General features: G+C 39.7%; 1 protein-coding gene across 1 annotated transcript in view; it reads right to left on the minus strand.

The window, feature by feature from the left end:
- The window catches only part of LOC136874858 (CCR4-NOT transcription complex subunit 6-like), a 215,512-nt gene that overhangs the window by 163,610 nt on the left and 28,878 nt on the right, over window positions 1-23,024 (minus strand). The window lies entirely within an intron of this gene.

Consider the following 23,024-nt stretch of genomic DNA (forward strand, 5'->3'; position numbering starts at 1 on the left):
CCGATTGGTGTCCTACCGCCCCATGCGTTGGTTGCCATTGACACCAAAACACCAGCGCCTGTGTTTGGAGTGGTGCCTTACCCAGAAGGTATCGACAGAGGATGACCAACATCGTATCATATTCACTGATGAGCCCTGCTTCTCCATAACATCCGGTAACCATTGTGTGCGGGTTTGGCAGCGTCGAGGGTAGAGAGCAGATCCTGCCCATATTGTGGAAAGACACACAAGCATAATTCCTGCATCACGGTGTGGAGCGCCATAGGATATGCATTCAGGTCACCTCTCATAGTGCTTCAGCACTTTGACAACACAGCGATATGTCATAGACTTTCTGCGTACGCATGTCCCACCCACCCCTTATGGCACAGCACCCTGGGACAGTGTTCCTGTGGACTGCCTAGAGCATGCTGAAGTCATCCCGTGGCCAGCAAGATCCCAGGACCTCTCCATCATTGAATATGTGTGGGATGACATTAGAAAGGGACTCCGTCCCAATACCAACCTGCAGCATCTGAATGGACAGTTACAACAACCGAGGACGAATTTGCCTCAGGAGAGGATCCGCATAAGACATGCATTGCGGCAGGAGGGGCACCCCATTGACCTGGCACCAACATTCTACCTGTAACTGCCAATGACCTTGTCTCTTTCATCCCATATTATAATCACTTCAATAAAGGCACATGGTCTTTCAGCATATGTAGTTTCATTCATTTTCAACCACTCCTTCTGGGTGCTTAACTTTTTTTTGACAAGCAGTCTAGAATAAAATTTTACTGTTAAAACTGATAAAACAGGCCACTATCCCTCATAAAACAGACGAGGGCTACTGACTGCTCATCATCTCGCAGAATAAGGAATATGGTGTTGGGAAGTTTAAGAGAACAGTGGAGATCACACTTTGTAAGAACGTGTACTACAGTCAGATAGGAACCAAAAGTATACAGGAAGGGGGAGGAGGTCATCTACTCAGTAAGCAGCACTGTGTCACTATACCATGGCCAATATGAAGATGGTACTAACCCATTGATATCTAAGCAGAATCCTTTGTTAATATAAATGAAGTACATATTTTGATATATTCTATCCAATATAAAAAACAGAAATCGGAATTGCACTGCAACACTTTGGCATGACTTTTGTAAATACTTGAAATCAATCGTTTAATTCTCATCCATTACTAGTAATTCAGAACCCTGTTCTATTTCTTCCCAACTAATAACTTTGGATTTCTAAAATACTGATTAAAATATACTGTTCATTTTTCACTCAATTCCTAAAATTCTGAACAACCTTCAACAAGCTCTGATTTTGGAATAACTTCCTAAGGAGATAGATACAAATAATCTGATCTCTGCTGAAGTGACAGAGAATGTAACTCTCCACTTGCTTTAGCGTTTGTCCTCCCTAGTGGCAGGGTCCACTGTCTCCATTTCTTCCTGCCATGGGTCATGTCAGGGTGGAAATTTAACTCAGCTGCCCATTTTGGTCTTCTTCCAACAACTTCCAGGGTATGGCTCTTATTTGTGATGTCTACTCCTGACCACAGCACATGCCCAAACCATCATAAACAGTCCTCTTGCATTCTCTTCTTGATTGATGCAACACCAAATTGTCTTCTTATGCTTTCACTGAAGATGCGATCCAACCTGGTGATGCCTGCTGTCCCTCTAAGCGACTTAGCCTCCACGATGCCTAGTCAGTGTTCTGCTTCTGAGGTGGTCAGCCAACATTCAGAACTGTAGAGTGCAAAGTGAACAACAGTACAGATGATCTGTGATTTAAAATGATCTATCATCCAACGATGGCAGGTGATTCCTGCTGTTCACCACTTCATCCTCGAAACATGAATTCTCGTGTGTACCTTTCTGTATTTTGGGCTGTTGTCCAGGTGGTAGATCCCTTACCAACTGTTTACCTTGTCTTTTCTTAAATTATTTCCAAGAAGTTAGAAATTTATCAAATTTGGTAAATCATTTCAATCCAAATTCCTATAAAAGAATACATATTTGCCCTAATTTGTCCTCCTGAATTACAACTTTATCTTCATACTGTGAACTTTCCTACTTTTAAAATCTCTGTCAAGCCTATCTGTCTACTAAACTCATTCATTCTATTCATTAATAGCCTGGAACATACCACTTCAGGTTCCCTATGGGAATCAACATCTGTATCAATATACCACTTCGTCGAGTAGCTAGACTCTTTACTCCCAAGTATTTCAGATCTGGAGCTGGAGATTATGCTAGACGAATAACGTGTATATATTGTTTTCTCTGTACCTTTTAGCAATCTGTACAGGTCGGAATGGACATTAAGAAATAGCTGCGATATTATACGAGGCACGTCCAGAAAGTAAGTTCCGTTTCAATTTATCTCCGCTGCAGCGCTGCAATCGCAGTTCCGCACATGCACGGTAGACGCTCTGTATCAAGGAGAAGAAGCGTGTGCCATTTTGAGATCGCTGTCAGCCACGTACGCTTTGTTGTGCTTGTTTAAAATGTCAGTGTTGATTGAAAATCCCGCCACTTGTGAAATCAGATCTGTGATTCGTTTTCTGAATGCTAGGAAAGTGAAACCAATTGAAATTTATCGGCAAATTTGCGACGTTTACGGACAAAATGTGATGAGTGATTCAATGGTGAGAAGGTGGGTCCGACAGTTCAATGAAGGACGTAGTGACGTGCACGATGAAGAACGAAGTGGGCGTCCATCTTTGGTTACAGAAGAACTGGTTCACGCGATTGATGACAAGATCCGGGAAAACCGCAGGTTTACAATTAGTGCTCTCGCTATGGAATTTCCCCAAATCTCACGATCACTAATTCATGAAATTGTTACCGAAAAACTGAAATTTCGTAAACTTTGCTCACGTTGGGTACCAAAGATTCTTACTGAGCAACACAAAACAAAACGGATGGGTAGTGCACTTCAGTTTTTGACCCGTTATAATGAAGGCGGTGAAGAATTTCTGACACAGATAGTCACAGGAGATGCAACTTGGGTTTCTTACGACACCCCTGAAAGTAAGCGGCAATCAATGGAATGGAGGCACACTTCATCCCCAGCAACGGTTAAGCCGAAACAAATCTTGACACCTCGAAAAATGATGTGCACAGTGTTCTGGGCCTGCAAAGGCATCTTACTCATTGATTTCTTACCACGTGGTCAAACAATGAAAGCAGATGTTTATTGCGAGACGCTTAGGAAATTGCGCCGCGCAATACAGAATAAGCGCCGAGGATTGCTGTCAAAAATTGTTGTTTTCCTTCACGACAACGCACGACCACACACTGCAAATGTGACAAAAAACCTCCTACAGGGATTTGACTGGGACGTGTTTGACCATCCTCCGTACAGCCCTGACCTCGCTCCTAGCGACTTTCATCTGTTCTTATATCTCAAGTCTTTCCTTGGCGGTCAACACTTCAACAGTGACGAAGAGCTGAAAGAAAATGTTTCCAACTGGTTGACGACACAGGCGGCAAACTTCTATGAAGAAGGTATACAAAAACTTGTGCCCCGCTATGACAAATGCCTGCAAAATTTCGGCAGTTATGTGGAAAAGTAGTTTAAGAGTTGTAGAATTTTGTGCAATAAATAATTTTTCCGTATCTGTACACAATTTAGTTTTATTACCAAACGGAATTTACTTTCTGGACGTACTTCGTATTATGCTTTGCATACACACTTGCAGCACTATGGGCGCAAAGGAGAGGACTTCTTACAGCATATCACTGCCACTGATGAGACCTGGGTGAAATCTAACGAACCACAGCTGAAATGCCAATCAAACGAGTTTCATCACCATTGATCACCATGAAAACATACAGTTTGGCACACCCCACCAATGTGAAGATAATGCTGATTCCTGCCTATGATTGGGATGGTGTGTTCTTAATACATACTGTTCCCCCATGACAGACCGTTAATGTGGCATACTACTGTTCATTTTTGCAAAACAAGTCTATGAGCGTATCTGAGAAGAATATAACAACACTTCATGGACAACCTAGCTGTTGTTCTGCATGACAATGCTAGGGCACACACAGCAGAAGTTGTGTCTGAATTGTTCAATCGCTGGGGCTGGGGGTGCTCTATCAATCCCCCATACTCTCCGGATTTAAGTCCCCGTGACTTTGATCCAATCCTTAAGATCAAAGAGGCACTATGTGGGAAACGCTTCGTACAATTGAAGGCATTTTACAGGACAGCAAACGCTCTCTTCATATCATTGACAAACTGGTCAGTGTCAACGGGATCCAACGGCTTCTGCACTGCGGGGACCACGTATGCAACACTGATAACTATATCAAAGGTCTATGCAACTTAGAAGCATGTACGTATGCTACGTATCAATAAATAAAATAGTTGCCAAAACTTAAAAACCAACCCTTGTATTTAGGTGATTGGACCCTGATGGTATGAATCAAATGATCATTTAAAATTTGACCCTCCGTCTAGGATGAATAATATGATAATGAATTTAAAATAATCAGCAGATATGATTCAAAATGCCTTATTTTTGATAAAATGAATAAAATGTGAATTCAAATTCAATAAGACATTGATTTAAAAGTATACATATGCATTATAACAATGTAACGAGCTCTTGCCATAAACTTCGCATCTACGTTCCCACGTGTTCCTGCAATAATCTTCGTATCTACGTTCCTACAGGCCCTGCCATAATCTGTGTATCTACGTTTCTACATTATCATCTACTTTCTACGTTATTATGTTAACCTGCTTCTACCACCTACGTCTTTACGTATTATTTGATGTTATTGACTAAACATTTTGTGCTCACCTATCTCCCGTCTCTCCGCTCCTGTAACTTATTGCATACTGACTCTCTCTATGTCTACCTTTTACTACCTACATCATTTGGTACGTCATCAAAACTTCTCAAACCTACTAGTATCCGCTTCCTCTCGGATATATAACGGACAGCCACGCTCCTCTGGTCAGCCTGGCATCGACCTTTGTACATTGTGTGTGAGTGGAGGGGTTATTGACCTCATGCGGCTTGTCCGTGTGATATGTGATCTTTTCCGTCCAAATGGAACTCTAATATCATCTACTTGGGATCTGGGTGAGCTAAAAATCTGCATATAATTCTCTGGAACTCTAAATTGGCCCTTCAGGCATGCTGTTTATATTCTCTAGTTTTTGGAGACCTTGATCTGTGCCTTAACAGTTTTTTCCATTATTGGAGCTTCTTATTTACCATCTGCAGCTTATTTAAATTATCATGACATGTGTTTTGGAAAGTTTTAATGTGGAATGAGAGTGACCATCGTGGACATAATTGCTCAATGCATTTAATAATGACAGTAACGAGTGGATGAACTTTCTTTAAGTTACGCAGTCGGATTCAAACTTTACTCTCCTCTCTTATCCCTAGCCATTACTATTCTCCTTTACTCCCCCCCCTTTTGATGTTTTTAGCTCAATTGTTAGGCTTTTATAAAACACCCTGGAGGTGATGTATTTCATATGTAGCCAAATATTATCCTGTTATTGTAAATGTCATTCTTGACAACTTTCCGTGTGTTTCCTAAAAACGAATACTATAGACGTGATAATGTATGCACAATTTTGAAAATCGTAAAATCTTGGCTAGTTGTTCTTTTACTGCCCTTCTTGTTGTACTTCCACCTTCAAGGTGAATACTGTAACTTATGTTTTCTTAAAGAAGAAAAACAGAAAGTAGTAAAAGAAATAATGGACGTCTTCCATGTTTATCTGTGATATTTTCAGATAATTTATATGCGTGTGTGTACTGCGCAAAGTCAGTTATATTTATCTAATACAGTTTTTTATCCGCGTTATCAAATGGTGGTCACCTTTTTTTATTCTGTTCCTACCATGGGCCTCTCCCTCTCTCTCTCCCAGTGTAGCTTCCTGTCACTTTGCTCATTTCAAATTTTGCTTATATAAGATGTTGGTGTGCTTATTTTTGTCAGAGGAATCGGTAGTGTATCATTACTATTGGTTTTGAAACATCCAGTTTCCCATCAACGGTGATTATTATATACCATGTATGAAAACTTAAAGTAACAAACCGCCACAACAAGATGAAAACGAAAATCAAATTTTAAACAAAATACTAGTAAATAAAAAACTTAAGCATAATTTAGATTAAAAGAGCCACTAAAAATAAAATTATTTGTAGTAAAACAGAAGTATGAAAAACCTAACTGAACTGCGTGACAAAAACGTTAAGCACCCAGGAGTGGTCCAATATTATCTCAAGTTTGAAAAACCTAACTACATTGCGTGAAAAAAAAATTAAGCACCTAGAAGGAGTGGTCGAACATTATCCCGTTTTGGTAAACATGCATACGATTGATGTGTGAGTAGATGATTAGTTTTACAAGGATCTGTAATGTGTAGAACGCCCACCAGACTGCATTTGTGATGGCATAGTCCTGTTATTGATACGTTGTTACCAGTTAACTGCTGTGAGACAGGCAGTTAAGCAAGACGTGCAGAGAGGACTACGTAGAGTACGAAGCACCCATGATCCCTCACAGACACGTTAACGACAGCCTATCCACCAATTGACAGCATTTGACAGAGGCTGCATTGTGGGACTGTATGAGGCTGGTTGGTCTTATCATGCAATTGCCAGGCATGTGGGCCATTCAGATGTCAAAGTGGCCCAATTTTGGACTTGATGGATACACGAGGGCACTCAATCACGTCATACAGGTTCGGGTCGACCTAGAGACACCACCCTGACGGAAGACCGTCGCATCGAGTGCTAAGCATTGCGAGATTCCATAACTTCGGCACCCGCCATCCGCGAACATGTATTGCAGACTCTACAATATCCTGTGAGTTCCCGCACAGTGTTTCGACGACTCGCATCCACCGGATTGGGGTCCTACCATCCCATGCGTCGGTTGCCAATAACACCAAAACACCGTCACCTGCGTTTGGAGTGGCACCTTGCCTGGGAGGCATGGACAGAGGACGACTGGCATCACATCATGTTCAGTGATGAACCCTGCTTCTCCATAACTTCCGATGACCATCATTTGCGGGTTTGGCAGTGTCACGGGCAGAGAGCAGATACTGCCCATATTTTTGAAAGAGACACAAGTGTAATCCTTGGCATCATGGTGTGGAGCACAATAGGATATGTATGCAGGTCACCTCTGATAGTGCTTCGGCAGACTCTGACGGCATAGCGAAATGTCACAGACTTTCTGCGTCCGCACGGCCTACCCCTTATGGCACAGCACCCTGGGACATTGTTTCAACAAGATAATGCAGGTCCACAACAGCGTGTGTGTTTATGGACTGCCTAGAGCATGCGGAGGTCCTCCCATGGCCAGGAAGATCCCTGGACCTCTCCATCATTGAACATGTGAGGGATGACATTGGAAAGGGACTCTGTCCCAGTACCAACCTGCAGGATCTGAAGGGACAGCTGCAACAACTGTGGAAGAACTTGCCTCAGGAGAGGATCCGCATAAGGCATGCATTGCGGCGGGGGGCACCGTATTGACCTGGCACCAACATTCCACCTGTAACTGCCAACGGCCTTGTCTCTTTCACCCCATATTGTAATCAGTTTAATAAAGAACCTGCATCAACAAAAAATACCAGAAAGATGGACAGTGGCGGTTAATACCTAACAAAGTCATGTACAAAGAGCTAGAACCCATTACAGATACTATGCGTAAGAGGAAACTGGGATTCTTTGGACATATCATGAGGATGCAGGATTCGAGACTTCTGAAACAACTAGTACAACACAATCTCGTCTCAAAAAATACCACAACAGGATGTAAATGGATAAGAGAAGTAAGAGAGGATCTGAAGGAAATAGGCCTTACAACAGAAGACAATACAAATAAGATAAAATTGAATACAAAACTCAAGAATACAAACCTCCGCTTTACCATTACACAAAACAAACCAACAACACGCACATTTTCAACTGAGGAAAGGGCACGAAGATCAGAGCGTCTGAAGAAGTACTGGGAGGACCACAAAGCCCGAACAATCCCTTCAAAGAGACCTGAACGACGGACTGACTAAAGTGATCCTATGTGGTCATAAAAGAAGGAGGAGAAGAAGAAGAAGGAGGAGGGCACAGGGTCTTTCAGAATACATAGTTTCATTCATTTTCAAACACTCTTTCTGGGCGCTTAAATCATTTGTCAGGTAGTGTAGAATAAAATTTTACTGTTAAAACTAATTACACAGGCCACTATCCCTCATAAAACAGACAATGAGGGCTACTGACTGCTCATCATGTCGTACGATAAGAAATATGGTGTCGGGAAGTTTTAGAGTACAGTGGAGATCACTCTGGTCCCCACACTCTATAAGGATGTGTACTACGGTCAGATGGCCACCAGAAATATACAGCAGGGTGTGGGCGAGTAGGGAGGAAGAGGTAATCTACTGAGTAAGCAGCAATGTGTCATTATATCATGGCCAATCTGAAGGCAGTACTAACCAATCTGCAGGTTTCTGTAAAATATTCGGTCAACAATCCAACTGATATCTAACGCAGTATCCTTTGTCAATATAAATGAAGTACATATTTCAATATTTTCTATCAAATATAAAAAACAGAAATCAGAACTGCGCTGCAACACTTTAAAATACTGAATAAAATATATTGCTCTCTTCATTTTTCACTCAATTCCTAATACTCTGAACAACCTTCAACAAGCCTTGATATTGGAATAATTTCCTAAGGAATAGTAGATACAAATAACCTGATCTCTGTTGAAGTGATTGAGAAAGTAACTCTCCTTTTGCTTTTGCCCACCCTAGTGGCAGGGTCTTCTGTCTCCGTATCTTCCTGCCATGGGTCATGTCAAGGTGAAAATTTAACTCAGTTGCCCATTTTGGTCTTCTTCCAGCAACTTCCAGGGTATAGCTCTTCTTTGTGATAATGTCTACTCCTGACTACAGCACATACCCAAACCATCATTTATGGCCCTCTTACATTTTCTTCTTGATTGGTGCAACACCAAATCGTTTGTTATAATTTCACTGCAGATGCGATCCAACCTGGTGATGCCTACTGTCCATCTAAGCATCTGAGCCACCACAATTCCTAATCAGTGTTATGCTTCTGAGGAGGTCAGCCAACACTCAGAATCGTAGAGTGCAAAGTGAACAACAGTACGGTTGACCTTTGATTGAAGACGTTCTTTCATCCAACGATCGCAGATGATGCCCATTGTTCGCCACTTCGTCCACGAAACATGAATTCTTGCGTTTACCTTTCTGGTACGTCAGCCACCATCAATCACCAGTGATCTGCATTTAGGGCTGTTGCGTAGGTGGTAGATACCTTACTAATTGTTTACCTAGTATTTTCTTAAATGATTTAAAGAAGTTGGAAATTTATCAAATATCACACTTGGTAAATTATTTCCATCCAAATTCCTATAAACGAATACATATTTGCCGTAATGTGTCCTCTTGATTTACAACTTTATCTTCATTCTGTGATCTTTCCTACTTTTAAAAACTCTGTCAAGCTTATTTGTCTACTAAACTCATTCCATGCCATCTATCCATGGATAACCTGGAACATGCCACTTTGTCAAGTAGCTCGACTCCTTCCCCCCAAGTCTCTGATCTGCAGCTGGAGATCATGCTTGATGGCTAAAGTGACATCATGAACACCAGGAATTATCCAAGATATAGGTCAGTGCGGGTCTGCTGTATTCCACCAGAAGGATGAACAACAGTGGTTATAAGGCTGAACGTTGATCAATGCCGACTACGATAAGGAAATTATTGGACAACCCTGCTGCAACTTGAATATGACAACTTCGTAGCTCTGCATATAGCACCTGTACCCACCCAGTTGACAAGGTAATCCAGGACGTTGTGTTGTCAGAATACTAACCAGATTAGGTCATGCAGCACACAATTAAAAACCTTCTTAAGATATAAGAATGCGAGATAAAGCAGCTTGTTTTTCTCATGATACTTATTAACTAGCAGCGTGGATTGTGTCAGCTGCTATGCAATTTTTCACAAGTCCAGCTTGGTTTTTGGTCAGCTCGAAGATTTCTCTGATCTGCTTGTCAAGAATGTGCTTAAACACTTTCATGCTGTGGCTCAGAAGTTGAATAGGTTGTAACTGACACACTCAGCAGGACTTCGCTTATTTTTGAAGCTGGGTGCCATAATGCTCTGTTGCCAGTCACGTGGCAATTGTGCCTGTATGAATATTTAATTGAAGAGTCTTCTCAATCAATCTGCTGCATCTCACCTTCAAGAGTATCACAATTCTGCTGCAATATCATCTGGACCAGAAGCTTATCCTGGCTTAATCTTGTTTAATGCAGCCTTGACTTCGGTGATGTAGACAGATGTGACTGGTCTCTCAACAATGGTGTCTACTGGGATTGGAGGGTGTGTGAATTTTTCTGCTGAAATCTCCTCACAGTAAATTTGCCAGCATTCCTGTGCTTTCTTCCAATTGTCAAGCTAGTGCATTTATCACTGTTAATGCCATAGAAGTGATGGATATCTTCCGATTTATGGTATTTGGATTTGACGAGCCGGTAATGTCCCGCTAACCCTCGTGAATGTAAAGTTTCACGTAGAGATTGTGTACTGACCAGTCTTTGTTATGGTCACAATCTTCTCTATTTTGCTGCAGGCTATCCTTTATAAGCGTTCCAACACAAAGGTGTTTTGTCCTCTAGAAACTTATGATACAGCTACTCTTCCTGCAAAATGCATCTTTAGACTTCAACATTCCATAACCATACAACTCTCTTGAGTTGACATTGTCTGGCTTTGTTGTTCCAAGAAAAGCATATGTGGTTTTGAGGACAGCCTTCTTCAACATCTGTAATCGATGACAAGAGTAAATTGTTCAACGATGTCAGCTTTCTGCCACCATTTGATTCTTGCTAGTCTGAGTGAAACTGTATAATTTTCATTGGCTCTATATGGTTGCTGTTAAGCTGCAACTGTTTAGTGTCCAGTACGTCTTCAAGATTTCAATGCTGATGAGGATGTAGTCTGTGTTGCATTTCTGCTGCTGTAGTATGTTATTAGGTGTCAATCACAATTCTTAAACCAGGTACTGTCGATGACCAGATCTGGATAATTGAAAATTTTCTAGAAGTCATAGTTTTTTTCCTCCATATCCGTGACAATCATGAGCTGCAGTGCAGGCACCAATGCACCTCTTTTTGAGCGATTTTGCCGGATCATAATGGTGTCCAGACATAATGCCTACAATGAGTAACACAATACGGAATGTGGGGGCTGGCTTGTTTAGCCATCGCCGCCCATGTTATGGTAACCCTTGTATACTTCTCAAATCAGCCTAGCCTAGTCTTCATAACAATTCCCTGAGACAGCATTCCACAAGGATGTGGATTTGCTTTAACAGCCGACTTGTCACTTAGCCTGTCGCTAAGTATTTTAGAGTGGCTGCCAGCAAGAAAATTACGCTGCTCCTGACATGAAGTTGGCATTATACTGGGTAGCTAAGGAAATAACGCAGTGAAGGCCTTCATTCCATTATCGAACAGTTTTATTGATCAAGTTTCTCAAAACATTTTGATATATCATAAAAGCATATGCTTGTGATAGGACCAACAATGAATATCGAGAAGTTTTATGGATACATTGATGAAGCCTTAAGTATATCAAAGAATTCACAGATAACCATACTAATGGGAGATTTCAATGCAAAAGTGGAAAAAAGCGTATGTGAGGATTGTTGCTGTTTGGATAATCAGTCCATAGACTGGTTTGATGCAGCCCTCCATGCCATCCTATCCTGTGCTAACATCTTCATTTCTACGTAACAACTACATCCTGCATCTACCTTACCTTGGTCTATCCCTGCCATTTTTCCCGCCTACACTTCCCTCAAAAAGTAACTGAACAAGTCCTGGGTGTCTTAAGATGTGTCCTATCATTCTATCTCTTCTTCTGGTCATATTTTGCCAAATCGTTCTCTTCTCACAATTCGATTCAGTATCTCTTCATTCGTGATTCGATCTATCCATCTCACCTTCAGCATTTTTAATGTAACACCACATTTCAAAAGCTTCTATTTTCTTTCTTTCTGAGCTGGTTATCGTCCACGTTTCACTTCCATACAATGCCACGCTCCAGACGAAAGTCTTCAAAAATGTCTTTCTGAATCCTATATAAATATTCAAAATGAACACATTTCTTTTCCTAAGAAAAGTCTTCCTTGCCTGTGATAATTTGCATTTTATGTCCTCTTTACTTCTGCCATCATTCGTTATTTTACTAATCAAGTCACAATATTCATCAACTTTCTTTAAGAGTACATTTCCGAATGTAATATTTCCTACATCACTGACTTCATTCAAGTGGACTCCATTACTTTTGTGTTGTATTGATTTATTTTCAACTTGTACTCCTCCTCTAAAACTGTGTCCATACCATTCAGCAATTTCTTCAGATCTTCTGCAGACTCAGATAAATTAACAATATATATATGTGGCAATATGTGGACGGGTTTATTCAACTTTGTCAACAGGTGAGCTTTGTTGTGACAAATACTTTCTGTAAGTTACCAGCACAGAGACTGTACACCTGGAAATCAAACGTTGAAACCAAGTCAAGGATTGTGAGGAATCAGACTGATTACATCCTGATTAAAGAGAGACTGAGAAACTGCATTGAGAGAGCAAAGACTTATCATGGTGCTGGTCATCAGATCATAACCCATTGGTCACTAAAGTTAAGCTGAAATGAAAGAATAACAGTCCTAAACTTGATACCGCAAAACTTCAACACACAAACATTAGGAGAACAATACTGAAAGACCAGAGCGAACAGCTATCCAACCAAAATGATATGCTAAAGGAAATTGAAACCAGTTGGAGTAAATTCAGAAGTGTACTGGACACAAAAAATCATCATCTGATACAAGACAAGTGAGTTAGAAAAATGTATAGATAATTGACAAAATACTTGACTTGGTAGACCAACGGAAGCTGGAAGAAAACAAGAACTTGAAAAAGTATAAAGAACTCCAGACCAAAAACCTCCAGAAGATTAGAAGGGAAAAGTACTGAATGACAACACTTTTAACATGCACAAAAAGATTAAGGAAGCTGCAGGGTTATGTACTAGGAGGAGAAATGGACTCTCATATAACAATCACGAGAAGATCATCATTGAATATTGTGACCGTATCGGTCATGTACATATTTATTAATTATTTTAGGCAGTGAAAACCTTTGTTAAGCTCCCTCGTACATGTTACAGAAAGTTGCATTAGGTTGCACATGCTTACACAACCTTTCTAGCCTGGTAAACACCACTCCGTCTTAACTAAAAGAATCCACAGATAGAGAGAGAGAGAGATGAAAAATGTCAAGCCAGAAAAATCAATAATGATCCCACCACCCGTTGAAAAATGACCGAAACGCGGCGATGCCAGCTTGCAAGCTTCATTTGTATGATAAGATTTTGAGATATGGATAACAATTAGTATGGGAAACCTCGGGATGTTATATGGTTTCATAATAGACCTCTGCCAAAATTCCAATTTTTTATAATATATTAACGTGTGGAAAAATACGCGATCATTTGCATTATATAACAGCTAAGCGTCAGCATGCTTACTATGTACGCAGCACCCTCATGGAGGACTCTGTAGGGACATTATTTTGATAATTAATTTTAAATAAACGGCCGATCGATGTTGGTTCCGCACATAACTAGACTACTTAAGAATCTGAGTCACACATTTGAACGCATTACCGATGTCATACGACATGTTGAACTATTAATTTTAAAAAGTAGTGGGGATTTGCCACTGTCTGTTGTGTGAGTAGGGGAAATCTTTTAAAAGGGATGGCGGTGATGACACCAGGATCCACTTGACGCGAAGGATTCAAGGCAGAACCACGGTTTGCTGGTGTTCTGATTTTATTAGTATTTCAGACTGGAAATATACATTTTACATCTTCGAGACTATTATAATTATCTACAAATGATAGTATTAAAAGGGTTGAAGTAATGTGACCGCAAGAACAGTGTTATTGTAGTTTTTTAAAAAAAGTGACGCAATATATGTTAATATCATTAAAGTGTTACAGTATTTTTTTTGTTAAAGTGATGCAACATATGATAACATCATCAAAGTTGTGATAAGTGTAGAAGAGGACCATGGATTATGAATGCGCTCAGCAGGAGTAGCAGTGGACACGAACCTGTGACCAACGTCAGTGTCATGGAAGCTTAAAAAAAAAAAAAAAAAAAAAAGGAAATAAGGGCCTTTTCCTGGGCTCTAGCCTTGGATTTCACGACATGATGATTAGTACTAAAATGTAATAATTTTTCTAAATAAATGCGCGGTTATTTAACATGTAGATCACATAAATTAGATTAGAAATGTAAATTGCATGTATTCTTGAATTAGAGAGAGAACTTGTGAGTGGTCTTCATATCGTTTATATTCATCTAAAAGGAATTAATAGTCTACTACATAGGCTTCAATATATATCTAACGTAATGCATGTCCATGATTTGATGAAAAATATTAGTTAGTCTGAGAGTGCTTAGATTAGGTAAAAAAAAAAAAAAGCAGATTTGTATTTGAACTGATCCCAAACCGTAATATGTATATTTATTTACAAGATATCCAAGCTTATTGTGATAATGCATGGTGATTATGCCTTCAAAATGGACTATCGGCTGTTAACATCAGGACAGGAAAGCACTCTCATTTTCACGTAATTTGCATGATAATATTTTAGATGGCTGTATTAATTATATGCGTAACTTGTGACAAGCCTGGACAACGAACAAATGCCCTCCCATTGAGGTTAGTGTTTTCCTTTAATGTCAAGTATTTTCCCTTTCTGTATATGAGAATAACATTATGGATATGTTTAAAATCCATATTTGATTTTATTTGTCTGAGTTTAAAATGTAGGAAAACCTAGGCTGTGTACCTCTGTAATCGGATGGATGAGAACCCGGTCATTCTAAGTCTAAGGATGTGAATATGAGAAGATAAAAGGTGGCTTGATATTGAGTTAAAGAATTGTGATAAGGCAGTGAACTATTAAGCCAGTGGAGCTTTGGAAATATGATATGAGAATATGTATTGAAATGAGATTATTTAACAATGATGGATTCTAAGGGAGACGAATTGGTCTCGCCTTGAGCTGTTAACAAAATATTTTCTGCCACACCAGGCCATTACTTGTTATAGCATGACATCGAAAGATTTACATCTTGAAGGGGAATGAGAGAGCTTGTCCCTTGTAAAAGGGTTACTGTCTACTCTATTGTTCGAGCTATTCCACTTACAATGGAGGCAGGGAACTCTGCAGAAAACCGGTTATAGTTTAAAGGATTCTTTTAACTTTTTCATGTTTAATTTTATAATGAAATAACATAACCGGAACGCCAGTATTATTATTGATTTGTTGACCCTATGATTAATAAGAAAGGGAGTTTTTATAGACCCGTTTGTCGATGCCATCCTGGATGTCATTGGTTCGAACTCTGAGGCAACTATGGATTTTTGTTGTCACACGATTTATTTTCTTTTTCATAATACAGCAAATTGCATGCGCATATTGTTTATTGTTCCTTTTTAATTATGTGCACATATTTTCCTCTTTTATATGTTCTTTTAATTGTGTTTTACATTTTTATTTGGATGACAAATTAGCTCTATTTCGTTATTTGATTCATTGGGATGTGGGTTCAATTTCTGGACCCGACATCGGTCATTGTTACTTATTTTATGATTATGATCTCATCAACTAGTATTCACTTATTTTTTTGTTTACTTATTTGTAATATAATTAATTTAGCTATGTGACCACTTCAAGTTATCTTCAATTTTTTTTGTTGTATAGATAATTGTTTCTTCTGATAGTGAAGAAAGTTCCTAATGATAACCGTCGCATTTATAAGGATATTTCTGATTTAAAAAAAAATATGTTATACAAATTTTAATGTAATATTTATCTTCATGTCGGGAAGAGGAAAGAGGGAAAGGAGAAATCAACTTTGACTTTTCACAATTTTGTATTTAGTCCATTGGACATTGCATATTATATTAAGATTATATTATAAGTATTCAGGGTCAATTTTAATTAATTTGATTTATGAAAGATTAATAAATAGGTAATTAAACTTTTGTTTGCCTGTCATTTTGCCGAAAAACATTGTATCCCAAGTTTTCTTCCGTTCATTTATGCCTTTAAGCCAGTTATGGGTTATTTTCTTTGATCTTTTGCCGCGAACGCACCATGTCCCTGGGAGGTCGGTGGTTTGATTCTATGGAATGGAAGGGTGCAGTAGATCCTTGCACAGTCGGAAGAGCTTTTGCTCACCCATCAAAGAAAAGGATTTTCTTTTTCGTTCTTTCCAGACGAGGTGGCATTTGACTCTAGGCTAAAAAGGTCCCTTTCCAACGAATGCCTTGGCGTATGGTGCTATATGACGGTATCCCTTTTTTTTAGGGATTTTCAAGCAGTCATTTGGTTCTATAGGGCAAATGGCGTGGGGTGGAAAGGTTGCAATATGAAGAAGATCTAAATAGCTGGAAAGTCTATGTAACTAATCTTTTCCATGATAATAGATGACCATGTCCTCCTGTTTCTGATACAGATGTAGGACCATTAATAACTTCCCAGGGAACAGAATATGCATTCAAGAAGTGCAAAACAGAAAAGCACTTGGACGTGATGGTATACCTACAGAAATATTAAAAATTCTTAAAAAAAGACCAATCACTGGATATCCCGATAGAGCTATTCAATCTAGCATACACTAATGGATGATCAATTTCTTCTGATTGGTTGGTATCAACTTTAATCGCTATTCCAACAAAAACAACTAAATCTCATGGAGATTACAGGCTCATAAGCCTACGAGCAGTGTTCTCAAAATATTCCTAAAAGTAAAATATACAAGAATACAGTAGAACCTCGATAATTCGAAATTGGTTAATTCAAAATCCCGTCTAATTCGAAGAAGCTCTTGTTATAATACCAATATAAATGGTCCGTTATTGGACATTATACCGTATTTCCCGGCATATTCGTCGCACTTTTTATACCAAAATTTTCGAAAAAATTGTAGGGTGCAACCATTATACGATGAATATTTAATATCAGTATTTGTATTACTCAAAAAATGTATTTATAACTAAATTGTATTTGATAGAAATTTAAGATGCACGTAATACTCGGGTTTATACATCAAAATAATTAAAATAGTCTAAAACAAAATTCATAATTTTTCGCAACAATTCGGCGAACGTTTTTCCAACCTGAAAATAAAAATGAACGTATTAAGTTAATTGTCATTAATTTGAGTATTAAAGTTAAAATATTACACTTGCAAAAAATGATCGCTTTGTTGTGAAGTGCGGACTTACCGGTACGCAATTTATTCCAAATCTTCGGTGTCGCTATCGCAGGTTTCGCTATCTGATGCGCCGTCCTCGCCTCTGTTAATACCAGTATAAGATTCTTCGTCTCCCTGCCACACTGCGTCATCTTCGGAACCGTCTAATGCATTCGAAATCCCAGTCCTTTTGAAGCTCTTGGAGACTAGTTCAGGTGGTATAAGATCCCAACTCTTCTTCACCCACGAGCATAACAAGTCCAAGGGTGGACGCCTCATATTTCCAGCGGGCGTCAATTGCTGATCGCCGCTCATCATCCACTCGTTGTAAAATCGACGTAAGTGGTCTTTAAAGGGTTTATTAACACATACATCTAGTGGCTGCAAAGCAGATGTTAGGCCACCAGGAATGACTATCTGTCGTGTCTTATTTGTAGTGAGAATTTGCTTCACTTCGTTCACGAGGTGACCTCGGAAACTATCTAAAACAAGCAGAGCTGGTTGTTTTAGTAGTGCACCAGGTCTTCTATTCCACACAGTTTTAACCCAGTCCAGCATGAGTTCTACGTCCATCCAACCCTTTGGTTGCACTCGTACATGAATTCCACGGGGAAACTGTATATTCTTAGGCATCGTTTTCCTCTTGAAAATGATGTAAGGCGGCAACTTTCTCCCGTCAGCTGTAATGGCTAGCATTGCCGTGCATCGCAACTTCTCACTACCGCTGGTTTTCATTAATCCACTCCGTGATCCTTTTAGCGCAATAGTGCTGTTGCGAGGCATATCAAAAAAGATTGGAGTCTGATCGGCATTACCGATTTGAGAAAGCAAGTACGAAGTTTCCTTGCGCAAACTAATGACAAATCGGTGAAAATTTACAATCTTGTCCGTGTAATCAGCAGGCAACTTTTGGCTTAGTGTTGTTCTCCTTCGCACTGACAGATTGTGTCGTCGCATGAACCCCTTAATCCACCCACGAGTCGCCTTAAACTGAGTTAGGCCTACCAGTATGTTGTGTTTGCGCGCTACCTCCTGTCCCTTAATTTGTAACATTTTATATGATACACTGCAGCCATTGTTACGTATTTCACTGACGTACCTAAACACTTCTTCGTCAATTATAGGAAACCTCCGTGTTTTAGGACCTCTAAACGCGCGTCTAGAAGGGTTTGTGCTTTTTAGCTTGTTTTTTACTTTCCGCCAGTCACGCACCAACTTTTCACTCTCTGAAAATTTTCTTTCTGCAGCTCTGTTTCCGTGCTGTTCAGCGAAGGCAATTACGCTTAGCTTGAAGCCTGCAGAATAGTTTCTATATTTACCCATAATCGCTTATAAATGCTTCATACGTTAATGTTTTGTGATATAAATGACTCCGTAATTGTTCACTATTAAAACAAATTATTTCTGCAAACACCCCAAACACAAATTAAAAACTTAAATTCTCACGCACACATGTCTACAGTAATCACGTAAATCTGAAACAAATAAATGCATCTGTGATCTGTCCATTCCTGAGCAGCCAATACTGTTAGGCAGCAAGGAAGCATGCAGCAATTTATCAGTTTAGCTCGTTGGTTGCGACACACTACTGCGCTTGCGCAAAGCTCGCAAACCGGAGCTCTAGCTAGCGCGGTGTAGATCTACTGTATAGTTGACTGTATTCCGTGACGTCAGTAACAAACATTCATTTTTTCAATTTCTTTTAAACATACAGTAATTAGGTTAATATTTCTTCCCAGTTATTGATGATTTTACATTACAGTACTGACGAGTTTATAAAATAAAACTTTAATAGCATTGGATAATAATTATCTTGACTGCTTGGATAAAAATTTTCATCCCATGCCCGGACACTTATGACGTAGTAGTAAGATAAGAGTCTAGCGATGACAACTGAGACATCGTAAATAATTCGGCTGAATAATTCCGTGGAAATCTGCGTTATCGTCTTGGATTTCACTTCGTGCGCAATAACACAGGAGCCGGCCCCATGGTGTGGGGGTAGCGTGCTTGCCCCTTACACGGAGGCCTCGGGTTCAATTCACGGCCGGGTCAGGGAATTTTACCTGTATCTGAGGGCTGGTTCGAAATCCACTCAACCTACCTACCCGGTATTTCCTGGCGACGTTGCCGATAAGCGATAACTTACAGCCATATGTATTTCAAATGGGAACTCATAATATGTAGGTGGTGAATAAATAGTACACTGTCTCGCGACCATGTTGTCAAACTGCCGATAGCCAACCGCTAAGCCATGCGTCGTACATATACCGGTATTATTTATTTATACGTTGTGCAACATGTCGCAACCGTGACTGTGTTGCCAAATTGCCCATAAACCATACACGTATTTAAATTGCGCATTCATGTGCAACTTACGTTGCAGTTCCATTTACCTTTTAACCAGATTAGTGAACAAAATTTGGACATGCGACGATTATGTAATTAAAGGTTTAAAGTCCGATTTTTGTATTGAAAATAAAGGATGCGACGATTACGCGGTGGCGACGATTATGCCGTGAAATACGGTAAATTTTCCAGCGAAATCATTCCTGGTTGCCAGCGTTTCGCCCTCGTGTGCTAGGCTGGGCTCATCAGTTGGTACCTAGCACACCTACCAAGACGCTGGCCAGTGCATATCATGGAGGCCACTGCATAGGCTAATTGCAGCCACCGGCAGTGTCAATGCACTATGAGAGACTTTGTCTCATTATCAAAAATTGATGCCTGCTTGGCCATCAGATGATATAGATGTTGATTCCCATAGGGAATCTGAAATATTTGTTCCGAATGAGTAAATTTATAATACCAATATAAATGGTCCGTTATTGGACATTATAAATTTTCCAGCTAACATGAGATACAATTTGCATGTTATTTAAATTGTTTAATTCGAAATACAGATATTTCGTAATCCGAAGTACAATGTCGGCCCCATTACCGAAATTCAGACTTTTAATTCAAAACTGCCTTTACATTTTAAAACAATAGTATGTTACAGAGTAATTTAAATTCAAAATTTATCTGCGTCATGATAGAACGCGTCTTCCGGAACGTGCAGGGGTAGCTTTCTGCACTTTCACACACTTCGGTGTATCTACAGTGTGCTTCATAATTGCTAAGTTCGAGTGAAATCGGAATTCTTTTGTATTCAACATTTTTAAGGAACGCCATAATATCACGCAGCAGGCAGTGTGCGGAGAAACAGAATCCGCGAACACTGGCGATGCCGACAGTTGACGAAAAAGCGTGGCTCATATAATCAATTTGTAGGCACCAAACAACATTGTCATTGCCGATGAAACTGCATTGCTTTCTTTTAATGCCAAGCCCAAATGGTCTTATGGTTTTAAAGGAGAAAGTACCAGCCGGGAAACCGTACAAGGGTGGGGGGGTCATTGTACTGTGTTGCACTGCACACAGAAGTGAGAAAATTCCTCCCCTCATCATAGTAATGTTCGATAAGCCATGATGTTTTAAGGGCGTCGGGCACTTTCCGAGCAAGTACAAGGCATCTAAAAATGCAAATGGTAGAATAATCCAAAAAATAATGCATTTGAACAGGGGAACCAGCATAATTTATCCTCGTCTGTGAATCGTGTGATTTTTTTCTTTCGTTGTGTGAGGTTATGTCTGTCAGTAATTTATCCAAGTGCATTATTTGAACATTTGGATACATTTCGGAAATAGTTTTTTCTATGGCATCTGAAAGGTTTAAACTGTGAATCAAGGTGATTGCATGCATTAATGGGTCTTAGAATACTTTGTGACGCGGCAAGTGTTTACATTTCTGAAGTACGAGAGAAGTGTCATGGCGGGAAATTGTTCAAGGATAGAGTGACTGTATTGTGTTGTCATGCAGAAGGAAGTGAGAGACTTTCTCCCCTCGTCATAGGAAAGTTCGATTAGCCACGATATTTTAAGGGCATCGGGTACTTTCTGTGCAAGTACAGGACATCTAAAATGCATACAGTACAATAATCCAATGAATAAAGCACTTGCACATGGGATTTCTCCTGGTCTTTGAATCAGGCTTTTTTTTCTTTCTTTCGTTGCGAGAGGTTATGTTTATAATCCCAATATAAATGGTCCGTTATTGGACATTATAAATTTTCCAGCTAACTCATTCTTGGTTGCCAGCGTTTTGCCCTCGTGTGCTAGGGTGGGCTCATCAGTTGGTACCTAGCACACCTACCAATACGCTGGCTAGTGCATACCTTGGAGGCCACTGCGTAGGCTAACTGGAGCCACCAGCAGTGCCAATGCACTAAGAGACTTTGTCTCATTATCAAAAATTGATGCCTGCTTGGCCATCAGATGATATAGATGTTGATTCCCATAGGGAATCTGAAATACTTGTCCCGAATGAGCAAATTTATAATCCCAATATAAATGGTCCGTTATTGGACATTATAAATTTTCCAGCTAACTCATTCTTGGTTGCCAGCGTTTCGCCCTCGTGTGCTAGGGTGGGCTCATCAGTTGGTACCTAGCACACCTATGTTTGTCAGTGGGTTATCCAAGTGCATTATTTCAATACTCTCAATGCACCTTCTTGGATGCATTTTGGAAATAGTTTCTTTTTTTTTTTTTCATGGCATTTGAAAGGTTTAAACAGTGAATCAAGGTTAACTGCACGCAGTAACAGGCCTTAGAATATTTTGTAACGCGGCAAGGGTTGGCAATTCTGAATTACAAATTGGAGGCTAATTCGAAATCACGTAATTCGAAGTCCGATTTTTGAGTTGCAACGAATTCGAATTAACAAGGTTTTACTGTATATAGCATTTATGTGAATCATACATAGACAGTACCCAGTTTGGATTTTGTACCAGAGATACACTGTTGGGGGTGCAGGTTTTAGTGCAAAGATGTGTAAATATGTTTGTATTAGATTACAGAATAGCCTTCAACCATGTGAAACATAAAACAGTTGCATATCCTACATGATATTGGCCTGGATGGTAGACATCCAAATTATTGACAACCTGTATTGAAATCAGACGGGATCAGTTAACGTTCATAGCAAAAACCTATGCAATCGAAAAACAGGAGATTATCATTAACGGGACCACAATAAATATAATTTGCAATATGCAGATGATGATATTCTGCCTGCAACAAGTGCTGAAGATCTACAAACTGTGTGGTCAAAAGGTCTGTGTTTAAAAACAAAAAAGACCAAAGTAATGGTTGTAAGCAAACATGTAATTCAACCTGTTGGTTGACAGTAGCTGGTAGATCACTAGAACAATTCCAATGCTTCATGTATCTTGGCAGCATACTAGATCACAGCTGGAACAATGCTGTTGAAATTAGGTCCCAGATTGGACAGGCAAGGACTGCATTCAAGAGAATTATTAAAAATCCTCTATAACAGGGACTTTAATATTAATCTCCAACTCTGTTCACTTCGGTGTTATGCATTTTCTGTCTTACCATTTGATGCTGAGGCCTGGACCCTAACAGAGAATGCCAGCAAAAAACTTCAATCCTTCACAACGCCTGCTCAAAATATGGTTTGATAGAATACGCAACACTGAAGTATGCCAACACCTGAAGAAAGAGCTAGAGATCATGGACAACATCAAAAAGAAGGTACAAGAGTATTCTGGCCATACGATTTGAAATGATAAGTACAGACTCCTTCA

Source organism: Anabrus simplex, chromosome 1 (assembly GCF_040414725.1).
Source record: "Anabrus simplex isolate iqAnaSimp1 chromosome 1, ASM4041472v1, whole genome shotgun sequence".
Classification (NCBI taxonomy): domain Eukaryota; kingdom Metazoa; phylum Arthropoda; class Insecta; order Orthoptera; family Tettigoniidae; genus Anabrus; species Anabrus simplex.